General features: G+C 45.3%; 1 protein-coding gene and 1 long non-coding RNA gene across 4 annotated transcripts in view; one reads left to right on the top strand and one right to left on the bottom strand.

The window, feature by feature from the left end:
* The window catches only part of cep135 (centrosomal protein 135), a 215,817-nt gene extending 211,231 nt beyond the window's left edge, over positions 1 to 4,586 (bottom strand). Inside the window, exon 1 of one of the 3 annotated variants that reach the window (XM_072496794.1) lies at positions 4,380 to 4,586. The gene's annotated coding sequence lies outside the window, so the exon portion shown is untranslated. The remainder of the gene's footprint in view (positions 1 to 4,379) is intronic. The other 2 variants (XM_072496792.1, XM_072496793.1) reach the window with 2 other exon arrangements.
* Positions 1 to 22,821, top strand: part of LOC140408917 (uncharacterized) — a 59,128-nt gene that overhangs the window by 16,604 nt on the left and 19,703 nt on the right. The gene's annotated exons all lie outside the window — the stretch shown is intronic.

Here is a 22,821-nt window from a genome sequence, read left to right as displayed (position 1 = left end):
TAGCCTTCACCTCGTTGATCACCCGAAGGCGGATCCTGATAGTTTGGAGAGCAACCTCTCCACCCTGTGCCCTGGTGTGGCAGGGGGACCTATTGGAATTCTTGACTCTTGAGAAGGTTAAGTTTGAACTGAGGGGAAGGATGGAGGGGTTCTACAATTCATGGGCATTATTCATTATGCACTTTCAAGAACTGGATAACATCGAACATTAGTTGGGGCAGGTGGGTGGGAGGGTTGGGGGGAGGGGGGCTGTGTGTGTTAATGGCGACTATGGGTGATCTCTAATTCCTTTTTGTCATTTGTTTGTGTGAACATGCGGGCTAATGTTTGGGGTTTGGTGGGAGGATGGGATTGTTGTTATTGATATGGGGTTTGACATATTTGTTACTGATTATTGTTTATTGTTGGTATGTAAATTTGGGAGAAAATGTGAAAAAGGAGAATAATAAAATATTAAATAAAAAAGATATCTGGCATCTTGAAAGCCAACTTCACCAGGTCTGCAATTTTCAGCTCTCTCTTTAACTTCAATGAACAATACCTTTGTTCAGTTTCCAGTTCATTTGTCCAGTTTGCTTCAGTTTTCCTGGAACATCCTGGTTTCTAGAACTATAGTTTCTGGGACTTGCTTTCTTCCCATTCCTCGATTGTATTGCTTCTTTTAGAGCTATGAGAGCTGTTTCATCTCTAGCTGCTGAGCTACAACTACCTTGAATCCAATTAAAAACTAAACTCATCAGGTCTTTCTAACTTAAAGGTGGCCCCTAGCTGATGAGCAATAGCAAAGTCTTTAAGTTGTTTGTTTTTCATGTCACAAACTCTCAAATCACAATGCCAACACAGTTTGAAATGAAACCAAAACCTCCGTACATGCAAACACCTTTGTTTAACATGAATCAACTAGAGTTTTAACCCCTTTCTTCACATAAATTAAACTCACTTAAATCTATCCCTTATTTCTAATATCCAACAATACTGAAAATTGGCTAGTTAAATTTTTCTTTCATGGGATGTGTCACTGACAAGGCGAGCATTTGTTGCCCATCCCCAATTGCCTTATATTGAGCGGCATTTAGGCCATTTCACCGGGCAGTTAAGAGTCAGCCACATTGCTGTGGGCCTGGACTCTCAATTAGGCTAACTGGTTAAGGATGGCAGATTCCTTTCCCAGTGATGCCCACATCCCAAAGAATAAAAAAATTGCATTTGTCCACAATTTTAAAGCTACACCCATTTTGTGTGCTAGTTAATGCTTATATCTTATTAAAGCAACAGAACACATGCAAAAATATTCAAATGAATAAAAGGCACCATGTATCAGCTTTTGAACTGAGGTTACACATTTTCCCTACTGTGCCTATTTTCATATGAAATATTCTGGAATGCAGGAGACAAGCTGCTTTCAGAAAATGGTGCCAATTATCTTCACAATTGAGTACTTTGGTAGGCCACTTCCAGCAGCATTAATAGTGAACCATGGATAGCAATAGCAAGCATACTTTGCATATGCAGTAATTGCTGAACATGTATTTTTTCAAAGGGCGCAATTCTCCTTTTCTTGTGTTACAAAACGGAACTCAATTCTATAAAATTCTTCCAACAAGTTACAAAACAAAGCCCTGCTTCTTTGTCACTGCAAATGCTCTCAAGTGGCATTTAGTTTCTTTTGAAGAGCCTTAATATACAATTTATTTAATCAATTGAGTTCTTGTTTCCTGAAATTCTATGTTAAGCAGTAGTTCACTGCAGTAGCAGGAGTTGTTAATGTGATATGAAACTAGCAGCAGGAATTAAGTTTAACACTTGTATCTTTGTGTTAGAAGAGTATTATGTGACTGAGTCAGTTTACAAGGCAACAAAAGCAGTGTGTGATATCAAGCTAGTTTCTAATCACAGTTGACACAAAGATCCTGCATGCATTTGCTAAAGAGCTGCACAGTAAAACAGCTTTCTCTACATGGTGCATCTTCTAATTACAGTTCCTCATTATTCAAAGCACTAGATATCTAGCTATTCCGGACAGTAGTGTAAATTCTCAAACTGCTGAGAGTAAACTGCATCAATTGTACTGTGCAGATATTAGCATGGAGAAGATTTGATGCATTAAGTTTCATCACTTCATATTACTGTTTAAACTATATCCACGTTGCTTTAGTGTCAAAAAAACTACTGATACTAAAATTCTTACACTGGAAATACTGGAAATTTCTAATGTTGATGGCCATGTATATGGTATCATGGACCAATCAAAGTTGAATAGTAGCCCATGATATCAGAGCAGAAAACTGGAGAAAAAATACAATCCACCTTTTCACCACTTAATAGTACCCATTCCTCGGTTCCTATTCTGGGTATCTCACTCATGCTGTCAAACCTCTGCTACTCCTAGACACATTCCAAGGGTTGCAACTTGGCTGTACTCCATCCCTCAAAAGCGGACCAAACATTCCAACAAGTTTTAAGCAAGACAGTCTGCACCTTTATGAGCATTCAGGAAATTAGCTGAAATCAGACCAGGACTCAACCCCTAGTTTCTTTTCCACATGTGCAGCAACACTCTTTAGCCCAGATACCCATCAGATACACTTTGGCTCTCAACTTGCTGTGTGCCCCACCTATACAAATTCAGTAAATTAATTAATTAAATCTATACGGATACAGTATGAAACAGAAAGTGTTGTGGGCAGAAAGCTACCCTTAACGTAAAGATGGAGCCTTGTTTTTGCAGTACCTCTAAGGATTGTACAGAGGGATCGAGGTGTCCCTGTACATGAATCTCAAAATGTTGGCATTCAGGTACAGCAAGTAATTAGAAAGGCAAATAGAATCCAAGGGAACAGAATATAAAAGTAGGGAAGCATTGCTACAAGTATGGAGGGATTTGTGAGACCGAACCTGGAGTAGTGTGTACAGTTTTGGTCTCCTTACTTAAGAAGGGATATACTTGAATTGGAAGCAATCCAGAAAAAGTTCCCAGATGAAAGGAAAAGTTGAGCAGGCTGGGTCTATAATCATTAGAGTTTAGAAGACTGTGAGGTGACCTTATTATTATTAATAATAATAATCTTTGTTGTCACAAGGAGGCTTACATCAACACTGCAATGAAGTTACTGTGAAAATCCCCATCACCACATTCCGGCGCCCGTTCGAGTACAGTGAGGGAGAATTCAAAATGTCCAAATTACCTAACAGCACATCTTTCGGGACTTGTGGGAGGAAACCGGAGCAGCCAGAGGAAACCCACGCAGACAGAGAGAATGCGTAGACTCCGCACAGACAGTGACCCAAGCCGTGAATCGAACTGGGACTCTGACACTGTGAAGCAACAGTGCTAACCACTGTGTTACGTGCCACATACAAGTATTGAAACATACAAGATTCTGAAGGGGAGGGGACAGAGTAGATGCTTCCTCTCAAAAGGGAAACTAAAACCGGGGGAACAGTTTAACTACTAGACGTTTCCCATTTAAGACAGTTGAGGAGGAATTTCTTCTCTCATTTACTATCCTACAGAACAGTGGAGGTTGGTCATTGAATATGTTCAGGGCAGAATTCGACAGTTTTTGATCTACAAGGGAGTTAAGGATTATAATGGGCAGGGAGGAGGGTGGAGTTAAGGCCACAATCAGATTAGCCATGATCTTGCTGAATGGCAGAGCAGGCTCAACGGGCTAAAGGGCCTACTCCAGCTCCTATTTCTTATAATCTGGACAGACTTTGCCCTCAGTAGTTCTACTTTATTTATTTTTTGTTCAGGCCCTGGGGTGCAGCTTAAACCACAACTTGTTAAGTGACCAGGGGTTGGTTACAGGGATTGTTTGTTATGTCCCAGCAAGAAACTGACAGAAGGGATACAGGGTCTGACCTCAATGAGAAGTACAATTACCTGGCCAAGTAAAAAGATTCTTGCCCCTCCACCCCAGACTGCTGCAAATTCCTCATAGAAGCCCTGGAACCAAGCCCTGGACCCCCCCCCACCCCACCCCCACCCCATATGAGGGGACATATAAACTGGCCACATTGGAAGGCCCAAACATTGAGGAATTATTAATGTTAGGTGGGGTACTGTCAGAGAAGGGCTTGTCATTTTAACTAGGTCTTCACCATTCCTGCTGGGGACAATCACTGTAAATGAGGACAATGTTTCTGATGGGAGAGTCAGTCAATGGTCATGTGACCTGGACCCTCTGTCTGCACCCACGCATGCGCAGGGCCGCTTCGTCTCCCGGTTGGTTCCAGGCCTCACCCAACGGCGGCCAGCCCTTTAATTAAAGGCCGGCGCTTCCCTCCGGGGACCGCGTCTCTCGCTCTCTTCCCCCCCGCCGCCGGCTTTTCCAGCCCGACCTCACCCCCAGTCCGCGCATTCCCGGTCCCCTTACCGCGGCGGCGGATTCCCCCGGCCGTTCCACCTCGTCTCTCAGTGATTCCGCTTCCCTCTGTCACCGGCCGGAACCCGAATCTCCGCGGCAAGTGGTTTGAAAATGGCGCGCACCCCGTCTGGGCCGGAGCGAGCCGCCCGACAGCGGCACCCAGCGGCGCCCAGGGGGAACGGCACCGAGCGAGACAGCGGCACCCAGCGGCGACCGGGAGAATCGGCACCCAGAGACACAGCGGCTCCCGGTGGGGAGGACAGCACCCAGACCCAGCACCAGCGCTCGAACTGTATAACTCGTTTGTGTTTGATAATGAAGAGGATCACAAGAAATTTGATGAAGTGATGAAGCACTTCATCAAATTTGATAAGGATTGTTCCTCTAGAAAAATGAAACGTTTGAGCACTATAAATTCTGTATGCGCACCCAAAGATCTGGCGGATCATTTGACACTTTTGTCACGGATGTGAGGCTGAAGGCCCAGTCATGAAACTACAGCGACCTGAAATCTTTGTTAATCTGCGACCAAATCGTCTTTTGTATAGCTGATGATAATCATAGATTATCATAGAATTTACAGTGCAGAAGGAAGCCATTCGGCCCGTCGAGTTTGCACCGGCTCTTGGAAAGAGCACCCTACCCAAGGTCAACACCTCCACCCTATCCCCATAACCCAGTAACCCCACCCAACACTAAGGCAATTTTGGACACTAAGAGCAATTTATCATGGCCAATCCACCTAACCTGCACATCTTTGGACTGTGGGAGGAAACCGGAGCACCCGGAGGAAACCCACGCACACACGGGGAGAATGTGCAGACTCCGCACAGACAGTGACCCAAGCCGGGAATCGAACCTGGGTCCCTGGAGCTGTGAAACAATTGTGCTATCCACAAGGCTACCATGCTGCCCGGGCGATATAAGCTTTGGGCGATATTAGTGCGGGAGGAAGATTTGGTGCTGGAAAAGACGGTGAAAATTTGCCAGCGAGGTAGCTGCACAGAGAATAGGCATTCTGCTCAAAACATTTTGGCACCAACTTGGAAGAAGAAGCCAGCACCATTAGTGCTGTGACACACGTCATGTACAAATGTGGTCTCAGTGCGGGCGGCCATTTTAAGGACCTCTCAGCACACAGCAACAACCAGTACCACGCCAGAGGCTGCTATGAAAAGAAACAAAACCAAGAGACACACAAAAATCCATCACCATGTTCTCAAAGTTAAGAGGAGAAGAATGGGAGAGCTAGCTCATCCCACCAACAAACCAGCAACGAAAACAGTCGCAAGTAGCAAACAGCATCATGCAAGGAAGAGAAAGTGACTAGTACGAAAGAAAAAATGCTGGAAAATCTCAGCAAGCCAGGCAGCATCTGTAGGGAGAGAAAAGAGCTAATGTTTCGAGTCCGATGACTCTTTGTCAAAGCTAACAGACAGTGAAAGTGGGAAATATTTATACTGTGGAGTGAGAATGAAAGATGAGTCATAGCCACAGAAACCCAGGGAAACTGGGTGCTAATGTCCACAGAAACCTAGGGGAAAGATGGCAGTCCCCAGAGAGGACAAAAGATGTGAAAGGTCAAACAGCAGGGAAACTAACATCAGAGGATGAACGGTAGATGTGGGAGGAGGGGAAGGGGGAAGCAAAGAGGAGAAAGCAAAGAGGAGAAAAGTGCAGGAAAGGTGGATAAAATTGGGAGGGGAAAATAAATGTATATTAAGAAAGAAAGAAATGGTAAAAGACAGTTAAAATGAAATGAAAACAATTGGGTCGAGGTGGGGCTGATCATCTGAAGTTAGTGCATTCGATGTCTTCGTGCCTAACCGAAAGATGGGATGTTGTTCCTCCAGTTTGCGTTGCGCTTCACTGGAACATTGCAGCCATCCAAGAACAGACATGTGGGCATGGGAGGCGTGCCTAACCGGAAGATGGGATGTTGTTCCTCCAGTTTGCGTTGCGCTTCATTGGAACATTGCAGCAGGCCAAGGACAGACATGGGAGCAGGGTCTTTTGTTAAAATGGCAAGCAACAGGAAGGTCTGGGTCCTGAATGCGCACAGACCGAATATGCTCAGCAAAGCGATCACCCAGTCTGTGTTTGGTCTCTGCGATATAGAGGAGACCACATTGGGAGCAGCGAATGCAATGGACTAAATTGGAAGAGATGCAAGTGAAACGCTGCTGAACCTGGAATTAGTGTTTTGAGCCTGGAATGCTAAGCATGGAAGAGGTAAAGGGACAGGTGTTACACCTGCGATTGCATGGGAAGGTGCCATGGGTGATGGGAGAGGTACTGGGTATGGTGGAGGAGTGGACTAGATTGTCTCGGAGGGAAAGGTCTCAGCGGAATGCGGACAGAGGGAGTGAAGCGAAGATGTGTTTGGTGGTGACATCACGCTGGAGTTGGCGAAAATGGCGGAGGATTATGCTTTGCATACGGAGGCTGGTAAGATGAAATGTGAGAATGAGGGGGATTTTATCCTTGTTCTGGGAGGGGAGGGGGCGAGGGTACTGGCGCGGGAGATTGACCGCACACTGTTGAGGGCCCTATCCACAACTGTAGGTGGGAAATCACGGTTGAGGAAGAAGGAACTAATTTTCGAAGTCCCATTTTGGAAAGTGGCATCACCGGAACAAATACGACGGAGGCGAAGGAGTTGAGAGAAAGGAATGGAGTCCTTACAGGGTGTAGGGTGCAAAGGGCTGTAGTCCAGATAGCTGTGGGAGTCAGTGGGCTTGTAATGGATATTAGTGGATAGTCTATTGCCGGAAATGGAGACAGAAAGATCAAGGAAGGGAAGGGAAGTGTCTGAGATGGACCAGGTGAAAGTGATGGAGGGATGGAAACTGGAAGCCAAGTTGCTGAGTTTTTCCAGGTCCGGACAAGAGCATGAAGCAAAATAGTCATCAATGTACCGGTAAAGGAGTTGTGGGAGGGGACCCGGGTAGGAATGTTCCAGATACCCCATAAAAAGGCAAGCGTAGCTGGGACCCATGCGGGTACCCATTACTACATCTTTGATTTGGAGAAAGTGAGATGAGTTAAAGGAAAAGTTGTTGAGAGATAGAACAAGTTCAGCCAGGCGGAGGAGAGTGGTGGTGGATGGGAATTGTCCAGGCCTCTTTTCGAGAAAGAAGCAAAGAGCTCTCAGGCCATCCTGGTGTGGGATGGAGATATAGAGAGATTGCACATACATGGTGAATAGAATGTGGTTAGGGCCCGCGAACTGGAAGCTGTCCGTATGACACAGTGCACCAGAGGAATCCCGGATGTAGGTGTGGAGGGAATGGACCAGAGGAGTGAGGATGGAGTCAAGATAAGAGGAAATAAGTTTGGTGGGGCAGGTGCATGTTGACACATTGGGCCTGCCGGGACAGTCCTTTTTGTGGATTTTGGGAAGTAGGTAAAAGCGGGCTGTCCGGGCTTGGGAGACTATGAGGTTGGAAGCCGTAAGGGGAAGGGATCCAGAGGAAATGAGGTCACTAACGGTGTTGGAGATAATGGCTTGATGTTCAGTGGTCTGGTCATGGTCCAGGGGGAGGTAAGAAGAAGTATCTGAGAGTTGGCGCTCAGCCTTTGCAAGGTAGAGGTCAGTGCGCCAGACGACAACAGCACCCACTTTGTCGGCAGGTTTGAATACAAAAGGCGGGGTTAGACCTGACGGAGTGAAGAGCAGAAAGTTCCAGGCCTATCCGGGCCCCTGCCCAACTCCTTTACCGATACATTGATGCGCCACAAAGTAACACATGTATGGCAGTCATGGACACAGGCCTTCCAAAGGCAAAGAGGGAGGAGCATGAGAAACAAGACACCGGCACGTAAACCAGTCTCTGAAGAGGCTGGCAACAGCTTGAAGGATCACAGAGGTGATCCCATGAGGGAATCACAATGAGATCTGTGCAAAGGAAATGGACACTTGTCAGGCACAGCATGTTTATGGACACCTTAGTAAAACCCGTTCACTTTATTAGCCACATAGAACATTTAATGTTGCCAATAAGATTATCTTAATGTTTTGTGAGGAAGGGGGATGTGGTGATATGCCTATGGGCTATATCATAGATGGATGGTGTGCGACCTCCAACCAGCAGACACACCATGCAGTCTCTAGACCAAGGTCATGTGATCAGTGACTACCATATAAGAGGAAACACATCCGGCCATCTGGGGAAGAAGATTGCGAGGGTGATAAGACATACAAGTGAATGGTCAGTGCTTGGTGACGATTCCAGAGGAGTATTAAGCAGACTCCATGGTAACATGCTCTGTATCAGACTGCTATATTACCACACGACACTCAATAAAAGATTTTGGTTTGAACAAGGCAAAGTTTGGTCAATTCCTTCATAAGGTATAAAGGACCAAACACAACAGGTGTTATATCTACCAGCTGAGCCACAGCTGTCACATAACACCCACCAGCAAAGTGGAGAGTATTCCATCACACTCCTGACTTGTGTCTGTAGGTGGTAGAGAGGTTTGGCAAGTCAGGAGGTGAGCTACATGCTGCAGAATACCCAGCTCCTGGTCCATTCAGCAGGGGCTGTTTAGCACAGGGCTAAATTGCTGGCTTTGAAAACAGACCAAGGCAGGCCAGCAGCACGGTTCAATTCCTGTAACAGCCTCCCCGAACAGGCGCCGGAATGTGGCAACTAGGGGCTTTTCACATTGAAGCCTACTTGTGACAATAAGCGATTTTCATTTCATTTCATTCTGATAGCCATGGCTGGGTGGGATCCCAGTTAGTCCCTAATTTACGGTGCAGGACTCCGTTGTAACACCATTGAATGTCAAAGGGAGTTGGTTAGACTCTTGTTTGAGATGATTATTGCCTGGTAATTGTGTGGTTTGAATGAATGAAAGTTGATTTTTATCGTGCCATTCATGACATCAACATATCACAAAAGGTTTACAGCCAGTTAAGTGCTTTGGAAGTGTACTTACTGTTGCAGGAAACACATCAGCCAAATTGTAAACAGGAAGTTTCTGCACGCCAATACAATAATGACAAGATAATGTGTTTTAGTTATATTGTTTGAGGTGAAAATATTGGTCCAGGACAGATGGACCTTTGGTTTAATGTCTTATATGAAAGATGGCACCTTCTGAGGGTGTAGCATTTACTCAGTGCCACACCAAAGTGTCACTTATCAGCCCAAACCTGGATATACAGGACTATCCATATGTGTGCACGGACTGCTTCATTATGTGAAAAGTGATTAATGTCTATGGTTGAGCCCCAAACGATGATATGCATGGACACCTTTGATGCCTTTGATTATGTGCTCCATAGCGTGGTGAATAATTTCTGATGCTGAAACGATGCCAAATGGCATTCTCAGAAAGCAGTACCGTCCAAATGGCGTATTAACAGTCTAATATTTTGTACTTTGTTCCGCTAGCTTTAGTTGCCAGAAACCTTGAGATGTGTCAAGTTTCGTAAAGAACCATCTCCGATTATTTCCTCATGCTTTGGTATTTGGTAATGTTCTCTTTTGATATTCTCATTAAGATCTTTAGGATCCATGCAATGCGAATATCGCCATTCTTTTTCTTTACACAAACCATGGAGTTTACCCAATCGGTAGGTTCTTCTATCTTTCTGATTACTTGTAATTTTGTCATTCTGTCTAGCTCCTTTTTGAGGTGATCCCAAAGAGGTGCAGGTACTCTTCTTGATGCGTGTATCACAGGTTTTGCATCCTCTTTGAGTTGTATCTTGTAGGTGAATGGTAGTGCACATCACTGAATTTGCTGATAATGTTCTCAGAATTGTCGGAGTGTTGATCCAACCCATTGTGGATGCTATATCCCAACTGTACTAGAACTAATTCTTCACAGGACTGATCACCTTATAATGAATTCAAGCCTTCTCATACAATTGTCTTGGATTCAGCACAATGTAATAAAGAGAACAATGACAGAAGTGTCTCTACTCTATTAGCAAAAGTGGTACAAATAAGAATATAAAACAAGAATCTCATGCCCTTCTGCTCGTCGTTGACCCCATGGCTTTGAGATTCGGCTCCTGGCACCTGTCACGACTCTGGAAGTGGAAGTCCAACAAACATGCAAAAGGGCCTGATATTTATACAGTAAAGTAAATAAGTTTAATAGATAAGCAGTTGGGAAAGTCAGCAAGTTGGATAAATGAAGTATTGAACAAGCATAGCATGGCAAGAGAAAGCCTGAGTGTGAACATCTGGTGCTTTACGTTCCAGTCCAAGACGCCGCCATTACTGAGAAACATTTAGAATGCTGTGCTGCCAGCTCATGAACCTGACAAATCTCAACTGTTTGTTCCAAAGACAGCTCAGATTCCCTCAGCAACCGTTCCCTCAGCTTATTTTCATTCACACCAAACACAATCTGGTCCCGAATCATGGAAAATACCACCCTGTAAGAGATCTCCCATGCGGAATTAGTGAGGAACGTGCGACACTAAAACTCAGTAGAAATTTGAGTTAAAACTTCTCGGATGCAAACAAGAATCGTTTATTGCCTCTATTTGATTACAATTGAGAGTCACTTAAAACTTATTCTCTAATAAGTCCGGCTAGCAAAAAGGACTTAAAGAGAAGCAGCTTGTACATGTACACAATTTAACTTTTAAAATAATACAGAAATGGTTTCTTGCTTACGGCACAACAGCTTGCATTTACTTCAAGAGTTAGAGCGGAAAAGTAAAAAATAGAGTGAGCGAATAGTTTAGATCAATGTATAGAATGATCCGGATAAAGATGGCCGTACGGACCTTCACGGTTATAGGAAATCATATCAGTCTTTAGCCATCTATCTACACCTCTAAGTCATCCTAATTGGTTTGGGTTAGAATCAAATGAGTTTGATTTGACGGTTAGCTGTCAATCTTTAATGTGCAACATTAGCTTTAAATGTTTCATGTCTGAATATTTGTGCATGTTATGGAATGCAATTCTGTGCTGTTATCACGACCAGTTTAAACTGGACTTCTGCTGACTTAGTTGTTAGCCACATTGTAGACTATAGTGCCTTAATGTTGCTATGGTGCCTACCCTGTCCTTGGATTGATATCTGGTACGGTTTGTATTTTAATGTTACACTGTCTTGCAAATGTATTTGCTAGAACAATAGAGCTCAGTAAAAGTGAATTATGTGGTGTCATGCTGTTTTGTGTCTCTATTGAAGCTAGATGCTTTGAGATGACCTGAGGTTATGAGTGAATTTAAAACTGGGGCTTACTATTTTACGTTAATAGCCATCCTTTACCTATCAGGTGTATTGGAAAATAGTTGGTTTCTACAGTCCCCGTTTTGATAAATCGAAAGAATAAGTGAGATGTATCACAATAAGATTAAAGATACAATTAATTAGATAGAATAGGTAAAAGCGCAAAGAATAACTCATTCATATTGTCATTGCAGTTTTAAACAATAGAGTGGGCAAGCATTGCATTACAAGCATTTCAGCAAAAATTATTATAATTCTTAAAGAATCATTATAAAATAACAATCAATTAATCAAATTTGATTCTACTGATTCAGTATTAATATATTAACAATATGTTAATAATACAGTCAAATAATTGATTGATCAGTAACATTTCAACAATAATACTTCATTTCTATTTAATCTAATGGTGGTGCAGTAGGGTTAGTGTGAATCATTTGACAATTGGGACCTTGCGTTTAGCGAATAGTTCTTTGATGCACTTGATACATTGGCATGTTATGTAAATGATGAATCCAGCGACACAGGAGAATAAGATTATCCTTACTGTTGACATTCCAGTGTGTCCCAACCACCCGCCAAGTTTATCCCAGAGAGAGATAACTGAGAGTGGATCAAGTTTCTTGATTTCTTTTTGGATATGTGATGCCAGATCTTTAACTTCTTTTGAGTTATCTGGAATGAAAGTGCAACACTCCGCACCAATCAGATGCCACCTTTTTCAACTAGCACATAGTCAAGTGCCATTCGATTTTGTAATGCCACGGTTCGAATTGCTCACATTGTCAGAAATGTTACCTAGGGCAGTGGCGGTGTGATCGGCAACGTTTCGTATGATGGTTGTTATTTTATTCAATTCATTGCCCATCCTTATTTCCCAATAGAAAGGAATAATTCTAGCATAAATTGCATCTCGTAAGGTTATGGAACGTTTATTTCTTCAAATGGCTGGTTCTGTAACATAAGGGAGATGAGGAAGATGACGGATGGCAGGTACGAAGCATCCTAAAGAGCAAGATCGTGACCAGTATTTTGGGAGCCAAGAATATGCTCTATCATCACAAATAAAATAAATCCCATTATAAGCAGAATATAAGTAAATATCTTCTAAGTACCACTGATCTGAGAATGTTTTATTATTTGTGATGTTACGTATGCCTGTTATTTTTGAGGACCGTTTAGTTCTTTGTAATACATTTTGTGTAGATTTATAAGCTGTGTTAACATCTAAATAATTAGTACAAACACTATTGCCCATTTTCATCCCTTCAGAGTGATTACTAATGAGGCATATTGATCCTTTTTGTTTAATATTAGTTAGGAGGCTAATGTTCTGTGCTGTACGGTTCTATGTTCTATGTATTGAGGATTTCTGTTAGGGTTATAATTAAGTTGGTGCCATCCTGAAAAGGTGTTTAGTGGATAGCCTGCCAATTTCCATAAGTTAATAAATTTCTGTAAATAAATCTTGTACCTTCCTTTTTCACATGAATATGTTCCAGAATGGATCACTACAGAGCGAGGGATGCTTTGATAGATGTACCATTCTGCTGTTTCTGAAGCATTAAAGGGGATAGTTAAGAAGGGAATACCTTCTCCTGAGTTAGTAGGGGTTGCAATGCATACCCAACAATTGGAAATGTTGAAATTTTTATCATACATCTTAGATGTGTAAAGGAATGCGTTCTTATTCAGTTCTGGTATAACATTTACAGAGCCAATGAAATAACTGAAAATGAATATTATGGTAAATATTTTACAGATCTTAATATTTATACGCGTGCTTCACATGTAATGTGTGGATCCAACTTTTCTTTTCTTTTAACTTTACAGCGGATTGGGTGGTGAGAAGGATTACAAATGGTCCTTCCCACTTTGATCCTAGGGGTTCCTTTTGCAGCTTTTTGACGTACACTTCTTCACCGGGCACAGGTCCTACCCACCTTCTGGAGGATCTCCCCATGCAGCTAACACCTGTTGAGAGGCAGAACTAACAGCATTTGTTAGATTTTGACAATAAGTCAGCAAAGCATCACTCATTAAATGACAGTCTGCTTTCCGCAAATCAATAGTTCCTGACAGAGACATTGGTCTGCCTATGATTTCAAATGGACTCAGGCCAGTTGTTCTGTTTGGTGTAGCTCTAATACTGCATAATACTATTGGCAAAGCTTGGACCCAATTCATGCCTTCCTGGTTGTATTTAGACAGTCTTTCTTTCAAAGTTCGATTCATACGTTCCACTTCTCCTGATTGTGGATGATAAGGACAGTGTAAATTCCAGTCAATGTTTAATAGTCTACAGACTGCCTTACAAACAGCACCTGTAAAGTGGGTTCCATTGTCTGAGTCAATGCTAGCTGGTACTCCCCATCTGGGGATAAAGTCTTTGCATAGCACTTTGGCTGTATGAGCAGCTGTCCCCTCTTCTAGCTGGAGCAACTTCCAACCATCTAGAGAATGTATCCACTATTATAAGGTCATTGTATTGTTGACATTTAGGAAGGATGATGTAATCTACCTGTATATCCTGGAATGGTCCTGCGGGAGCAGGAGCTCTTAATTGAAGCATTGATGTTATGGGTTCCAAGTTATTCTTTTGACAGGTTACACAACGGTTTGATACTAATTGTGCATGTTTTTCGAATCCTTTACCACACCAACTTCTATGGAATCGATCCATCATTTGTTGAGGTGATAGATGTCCCCATGAATGAATTTGTTGAGCTAAGAATGGCATTAGTGATTGTGGTGCGACTGGTTTATCAGTTTGAACTTCTCTCCAAATATTGTCATCATACGGCTGAATGCCTGATTCTAACCATGTCCATTTTTCTTCCTTTGTACAATCATGCTGCATTTCACGTAAATCATGTAATAAGGTGGTTACTCCCAATTTGTAAATGTGATTTAATTCCTTAAGCCATTGGGAGGCAGCTTCCCTTGCTGCTTGGTCTGCAAGAGCATTTCCTCTTACTTCCATAGTGTCCTCATGAGTATGGGCTTTACATTTTAAAACTGATACTTCTTTTGGCAATGCCATTGCTTCTAGGAGATCTCGTACTTCCTTTCAATTTCAGATAGGTGTACCTGCTGTTGTGAGAAATCCTCTTTTTCTCCACAAATGGCCAAAATCATGTGCTACTCCAAAACCATATCTGGAGTCAGTATAGATGTTAGCAGTTTTATCTCTTGTCACATGACATGCTTCTGTTAGTGCTTTTAATTCGGCCTGCTGAGCTGATGTACCTGGAGGCAAACTTCCTTCAGCTAATACTTCGTATGGGCTTGTGACTGCCCACCCAGCTTTTCTGATACCCTTGTCAATAAAAGAGGAACCATCAGTGAATAGGACTAAATCTGGGTTCTGTCGTGGCTCTTCTACTAAGCGTACTTCTTCCAGTTCCTCTATTATTTTCACACAGTCATGCCCTTCTCCCTCTCCTCCCTTCTGTTCCTCGGGAAGCGGGAGCAAAGATGATGGGTTTACAGGACTGGCTCTGTGAAAATATAGGTTGGGAGCTTCCAAAACTGCTGTCCATCTAGCTGATGTAACTTGGGATACTCTGTTCATGGATAGAAGAGAATGGACTGAGTGTGGACATTTAATGGTTAACTTTTGGTCAAGGACAAGGTCTGATGTTGCCATTACAGCTTGACATGTGGCTTCCATGGCTCGTAAACAGCTGCCAAATGCCAGTGCCACATTGTCAAGTTTAAGGGAGTAGCATCCAACCGGTCTTAACTGATCACCATGTTCCTGGGCGAGTACTGCAGTCCTGTAACCATCTTTCTCATGAACAAACATGGTAAAAGGTTTTCCGTTGTTTGGAATACCTAAGGCTGGTGCTGAACACAGGGCCCTTTTCAAATTTAGAAATGATTGCTTCTGTTCTGAATTGAGTTTAACTGAATCTTTTGATTTCCGGTTTCCTTTTAAAAGATAATTTAATGGCTGGGATAACTGAGTGTAAGAATCAATCCAATTTCTGTTAAAATTACAAAGTCCCAAAGAAGATCTCACTTCCTGAACAGTTGAGGGTTCTTTAACGGCTTTGATGGCAGCCGTTCTGTCCTGAGTAGGCTCCCTTTTGCCTTTGGATATTTTCTGACCTAAGTAGATAACTTCTTCCTGGGAAATCTGGGCGTTGGCAAAGCTAGCTTTGTGACCATTATCACTGAGGTGGTTCAGGACTACTCGTACGTCTTTCTCATGATCATCTTTATTAATGGAGGCTATCAGAACGTCATCTACATACTGGATAATGGTGGAAGGCAGATCAGGCAGTTGCCTGAGATGATTCTGTACAGCCATGTGGTAAACAGTTGGGCTATCGTGAAAACCTTGTGGTAGTCTAGTCCATGTGTACGGTTGTTGATTAACGATGAAAGCAAACCATGGTTGTACTTGCTTAGCTAGTGGTACTGACCAGAAGCCATTTGCCATGTCAATGACTAAAAACTATTGAAGGTCAGGTGTTAAAGAGTTAAAGATTGTAGATGGATCTGCCACTAAAGGAGCTTTTCTGACAATGAATTGTTTGCCCTTCTGTAGTCAATAGTAAGGCGCCATGTGCCATTAGCCTTTTTTACAGGCCATATAGGGCTGTTTGATGAGCTGTGAATGCGCACTAAAATACCCCTTTCTTCAAGTTGTTTTATGATAGGTAGAATGCCTTGAATTGAAGTTTTGTTAATGGGGTATTGTTTGGTACAAGGTAGAGTGGATCCCATAAAAGTCACTGGTTCCATTTTTTAAAAGGCCACAATCATTTTTGTCTTTTGCCCAAATTGGATGATTCTGTATTTCATCTTTTTTGATGTGTCTAATGGACCAGGTGATTTTTCCATTATCGAAATTAAGTGAAGAATTTAAGTTGAGATAAGATGTCCATACGTAGTGCTTGTGTTACCGGACCTCCCCAAATTGATGCCATTAGTTGATGTGGTCCAAATTCTAAAAGCAGTGGCTCAGTTTGTCGCAGAATTAAAGAATCTCCTCCTGCAGCAAAAGCGTTACTTTTTCCTGCAGTTAGGGGAAGTAAAGCAGCATAGTTTTGAGTAACACAGGTAAGTTCAGCTCCAGTGTCAAAAAGAAAATCCATGACTTCCGGGTGCGGCGATGACCAGCTAAGTCGCACGTTTCGGCAGCTCCCGGTGGAAAGGACTTTTGGGCTCTTGATAGGAGCCCCAACGGCAATTTTAACGGCTAAAAACACTGTGTGGTAAACCAGAAGGGAATCCCCCCTGGACACGGATGGAAAAAGGAGAGGAAAGTGGCCGGATTGCGGTGGATCCTCTAGAGCAGCGGCCAGGAAGGCAGGCACAAAGCAAGATGGCGTCGGAAGGAGGCAGTTTAATATGGGGCCCTGACCAACAAGAGTTCCTGCGGCGTTGCGTGGAAGAACTTAAAAAGGAGATGAAGAAGGAGCTGTTGGCCCCGATATTACAGGCGATTGAAGGGCTAAAGGAGGAGCAAAAGACCCAGGAGCAGGAGCTTCGGGTCGTGAAGGCAAAGGCTGCTGAGAATGAGGACGACATACAGGGCCTGGTGGTGAAGACAGAGATGCACGAGGCACAACACAAAAGGTGTGTGGAAAGGCTGGAGGTGCTGGAGAATAATGCGAGGAGGAAGAATTTAAGGATTCTTGGTCTTCCCGAAGGTGCAGAAGGTGCGGACGTCGGGGCATATGTGAGCACGATGCTGCACTCGTTAATGGGATCGGAGGCCCCGACGGGCCCGTTGGAGGTGGAGGGAGCCTATCGAGTTATGGCGCGAAGACCGAGGGCTGGAGAAATTCCTCGAGCCATAGTGGTGAGATTTCTCCGATATAAGGACAGAGAGATGGTCCTCAGATGGGCAAAGAAAACTCGGAGCAGTAGGTGGGAGAACGCGGTGATCCGCGTATATCAAGATTGGAGTGCGGAGGTGGCGAGAAGGAGGGCAAGCTGTAATCGGGCCAAGGCGGTGCTGCACAAAAGGAAGGTTAAATTTGGAATGCTGCAACGCAGCCGGCAAGACTGTGGGTCACACATCAAGGGAAACACCACTACTTTGAAACGGCAGAAGAGGCGTGGACATTTATTGTCGAGGAGAAACTGGAATAAGCGGGCTAGAAAAAGAACGTTTGGGACAAAGTGGTGGGGCGAATATGTGGGTGAAGCGGGGAAAAGGGGGAAGAGATGATTTCCCAAGTTGTTAATTCTGCGACCCTGTAACTTTTCTCTCTTTCCCATGTCGGGGGGGAGGGAGGATGAGGAGCTGGGGGTGCCGGCCATTGGGGGCGGGGCCAAATGGGAAGCGCGGGCTTTGTTCCCGCGCTATGGTAATCATGGCGGGAACAGGGAAGCAGGAAGGAGGGGGCCTCGCATAGTGGGAGCCGAGGTCACGGGGGGAAGCCGAGGTCGGCCAGAGTTTGCTGACTTCTGGGAGCAACATGGGGGGTGCAATTACGCTAGTGAGGGATCTAGCGGGGGTGGGTGGGGGGGGGTTAACTGGGTTGCTGCTGCTGGGGAGAAGGGGGAGCTGGTATGGGGTGGGGTGGTCGGGGCGGGAGGGCGCCGTTGGGGGGAGATACGGCTGTGTGGGAACCGGGTGAGGAGCTGGATTGAAAAAGGAGATGGCTAGTCGACAAGGGGGGGGGGGGGTAAAAGAGCCCCCCAACCCGGCTGATCACGTGGAATGTGAGAGGGCTGAACGGGCCGATAAAGAGGGCACGGGTACTCGCACACCTAAAGAAACTTAAAGCAGATGTGGTTATGCTGCAGGAGACGCATCTGAAACCGATAGACCAGGTCAGACTACGCAAAGGATGGGTGGGGCAGGTGTTTCATTCGGGGCTAGACGCAAAAAAACAGGGGGGTGGCTATACTAGTGGGGAAGCGGGTAATGTTTGAGGCAAAGACCATAGTGGCGGATAGTGGGGGCAGATATGTGATGGTGAGTGGCAAATTGCAAGGGGAGGCGGTGGTCTTAGTGAACGTATATGCCCCGAACTGGGATGATGCCAACTTTATGAGGCATATGTTAGGACGTATCCCGGACCTAGAGGTGGGGAAGTTGGTAATAGGTGGAGATGTTAATACGGTGCTGGACCCAGGGCTGGACAGATCGAGGTCCAGGACCGGAAGGAGGCCGGCTGCAGCTAGGGTCCTTAAGGACTTTATGGAGCAGATGGGAGGAGTAGACCCCTGGAGATTTAGTAGACCTAGGAGTAAGGAGTTTTCGTTTTTCTCCTATGTCCACAAAGTTTATTCACGGATAGACTTTTTTGTTTTGGAAAGGGCACTGATCCCGAAGGTGACGGGGACGGAGTACACGGCTATAGCTATTTCGGATCACGCTCCACATTGGGTGGACCTGGAGATAGGGGAGGAAAAAGAACAGCGTCCACCCTGGAGAATGGACATGGGATTATTGGCAGATGAGGGTGTGTGTTTAAGGGTGAGGGGGTGTATTGAAAGGTACTTGGAACTCAATGATAATGGGGAGGTTCAGGTGGGAGTGGTCTGGGAGGCGCTGAAGGCAGTGGTTAGAGTGGAGCTGATATCTATTAGGGCACATAAAGGAAAGCAGGAGGGTAGGGAAAGGGAGCAGTTGTTGAAAGAACTTCTGAGGGTGGACAGACAATATGCGGAGGCACCGGAGGAGGGACTGTACAGGGAAAGGCAAAGGCTACATGTAGAATTTGACTTGTTGACTACGGGTAATGCAGAGGCACAATGGAGGAAGGCACAGGGTGTACAGTACGAATATGGGGAGAAGGCGAGCAGGTTGCTGGCCCACCAACTGAGGAAAAGGGGAGCAGCGAGGGAGATAGGGGGGGTGAGAGATAAGGAGGGAGAGATGGAGCGGGGAGCGGAGAGAGTGAATGGAGTGTTCAAGGCATTTTATGAAAGATTATATGAAGCTCAGCCCCCGGATGGGAAGGAGAGAATGATGTGCTTTCTGGATCAGCTGGAATTTCCTAAGGTGGAGGAGCAGGAGCGGGCGGGACTGGGAGCACAGATTGAGACGGAGGAAGTAGTGAAAGGGATTGGGAGCTTGCAGGCGGGGAAGGCCCCGGGACCAGACGGATTCCCAGTTGAATTCTATAGGAAATATCTGGACTTGTTGGCCCCGCTACTGATGAGAACCTTTAATGAGGCGAGGGAAAGGGGGCAGCTGCCCCGACTATGTCAGAGGAGAGATATCGCTCCTCCTAAAGAAGGAAAAAGACCCGCTGCAATGCGGGTCCTATAGGCCTATTTCCCTCCTGAATGTGGACGCTAAGATTCTGGCCAAGGTAATGGCAACGAGGATAGAGGATTGTGTCCCGGGGGTGGTTCATGAGGACCAAACTGGGTTTGTGAAGGGGAGACAGCTGAATACAAATATACGGAGGCTGCTAGGGGTAATGATGATGCCCCCACCAGAGGGGGAAGCGGAGATAGTGGTGGCGATGGATGCCGAGAAAGCGTTTGATAGAGTGGAGTGGGATTATTTGTGGGAGGTGCTGAGGAGATTTGGCTTTGGAGATGGGTATATCAGGTGGGTACAGTTGCTGTATAGGGCCCCGCTGGCGAGCGTGGTCACGAATGGACGGGGGTCTGATTATTTTTGGCTCCATAGAGGGACGAGGCAGGGATGTCCTCTGTCCCCGTTATTGTCTGCACTGGCGATTGAGCCCCTGGCCATAGCATTGAGGGGTGCCAGGAAGTGGAGGGGAGTACTCAGGGGAGGAGAAGAACACCGGGTATCTCTGTATGCGGATGATTTGTTGCTATATGTGGCGGACCCGGCGGAGGGGATGCCAGAGATAATGCGGATACTTGGGGAGTTTGGGGATTTTTCAGGGTATAAATTGAACATGGGGAAAAGTGAGTTGTTTGTGGTGCATCCAGGGGAGCAGAGCAGAGAAATAGAGGATTTACCGTTGAGGAAGGTAACAAGGGACTTTCGGTACTTGGGGATCCAGATAGCCAAGAATTGGGGTACATTACATAGGCTTAATTTAACGCGGTTGGTGGAACAGATGGAGGAGGACTTTAAGAGATGGGACATGGTGTCCCTGTCACTGGCAGGTAGGGTGCAGGCGGTTAAAATGGTGGTCCTCCCGAGATTCCTTTTTGTGTTTCAGTGCCTCCCGTTGGTGGTCACGAAGGCTTTTTTCAAAAGAATCGAGAAGAGTATTATGAGTTTTGTGTGGGCTGGGAAGACCCCGAGAGTGAGGAGGGGATTTTTGCAGCATAGTAGGGACAGGGGGGGCTGGCACTACCGAGCCTAAGTGAGTACTACTGGGCCGCCAATGTTTCAATGGTGTGTAAGTGGATGGGAGAAGAGGGGGGAGCGGCGTGGAAGAGATTGGAGAGGGCGTCCTGCAGGGGGACTAGCCTACAAGCTATGGTGACGGCACCGTTGCCGTTCTCACCAAAGAAATACACCACAAGCCCGGTGGTGGTAGCTACATTGAAAATTTGGGGGCATTGGAGACGGCATAGGGGAAAGACGGGAGCCTCGGTGCGGTCCCCGATAAGAAATAACCATAGGTTTGTTCCGGGGAGAATGGATGGGGGATTTGGAGCATGGCAAAGAGCAGGGGTAGCACAATTGAGAGATCTGTTCGTAGTTGGGACGTTTGCGAGTCTGGGAGCGCTGACGGAAAAATATGGGTTGCCCCAAGGGAATGCATTTCGGTATATGCAACTGAGGGCTTTTGCGAGGCAACAGGTGAAGGAATTCCCGCAGCTCCCGACGCAGGAGGTGCAGGATAGAGTGATCTCAAAGACATGGGTGGGGGATGGTAAGGTGTCGGACATATATAGGGAAATGAGGGACGAGGGGGAGATCATGGTAGATGAGCTGAAAGGGAAATGGGAAGAAGAGCTGGGGGAGGAGATTGAGGAGGGGCTGTGGACTGATGCCCTACGTAGGGTAAACTCATTGTCCTCGTGTGCCAGGCTAAGCCTGATACAATTTAAGGTGTTACACAGGGCGCATATGACTGGAGCACGGCTCAGTAAATTTTTTGGGGTAGAGGATAGGTGTGCGAGATGCTCGAGAAGCCCAGCGAATCACACCCACATGTTCTGGTCATGCCCGGCACTACAGGGGTTTTGGGTGGGGGTGGCAAAGGTGCTTTCGAAGGTGGTGGGGGTCCAGGTCGAACCAAGCTGGGGGTTGGCTATATTTGGGGTTGCAAAAGAGCCGGGAGTGCAGGAGGCGAGAGAGGCTGATGTTTTGGCCTTTGCGTCCCTAGTAGCCCGGCGCAGGATATTGTTAATGTGGAAGGAAGCCAAACCCCCGGGTGTGGAGACCTGGATAAACGACATGGCAGGGTTTATAAAGTTAGAACGGATGAAGTTCGTACTAAGGGGTTCGGCTCAAGGGTTCACCAGGCGGTGGCAACCGTTCGTCGACTACCTCACAGAAAGATAGAGGGAATGGAAAAGAAGAAGACAACAGCAGCAACCCAGGGAGGGGGGGGGGGGGGGGGGGGGAGAGGAATCGGACGGACTCTCAGGGATGTTATTGTATATGTATAGGCACTTGTTTTAGGTAATGTATATTGGACTGTTGGATTGTATCTTTGGAGAGTATTTATTCTTGACCAGGCAGTTGCCATTTAGTTTGGTTTTTGTTTCTGTTCATATATTATTTATTTGTTTAAAACTGGCCACTGTTATTTATATTGCTTTATTGTTGTTTAAAAGAAACACTACGTACTGTTATGTTTGGCCAAAAAATCTGGAAAAAAATATATTTTTAAAAAAAGAAAGAAAATCCATATGAAAACCTTCCACTCTTAGCAAAATGTTTAGTCCATCCTTTTTCTGTTCCAAAAGTGCATGTAGAGAAATATGGAAAGAATCACCAAGAGTGGGGTCCATTATATTTTTGAATGATCAAACATAGAACGCCTTTGAGCCGGAGTGTAGCTATTTAACATTTCGTTCATGCCATTGTCGTCATCATGTGCGTCCCTACGTGGGTACGGCTCGTCCCTATGTGGGAACGGCTGGGAAAGTCTAGAATCCCTGTACGCAAGTCTGGGTGTGTCTTGTTGGAACGTAACCCTAGGTGTGTCTTGTCTGTGCGTGATATGTGATTGGCCACGATGTGGATACATATTGTAGGAATCATTGCATACTTCATTGTCATCTCTTGACTCGAACCGTTGTTTATAACATGATACCATCCAATGTCCTAGTTTACCACAGAAAAAGCATTGTGGTATTTTATTACGTGATTTTAATGGAG

Source organism: Scyliorhinus torazame, chromosome 3 (genome assembly GCF_047496885.1).
Source record: "Scyliorhinus torazame isolate Kashiwa2021f chromosome 3, sScyTor2.1, whole genome shotgun sequence".
In the NCBI taxonomy this organism is placed as follows: domain Eukaryota; kingdom Metazoa; phylum Chordata; class Chondrichthyes; order Carcharhiniformes; family Scyliorhinidae; genus Scyliorhinus; species Scyliorhinus torazame.
The sequence above is the reverse complement of the archived record's forward strand: the minus strand, read 5'-3'. Positions and strand labels throughout refer to the sequence as shown.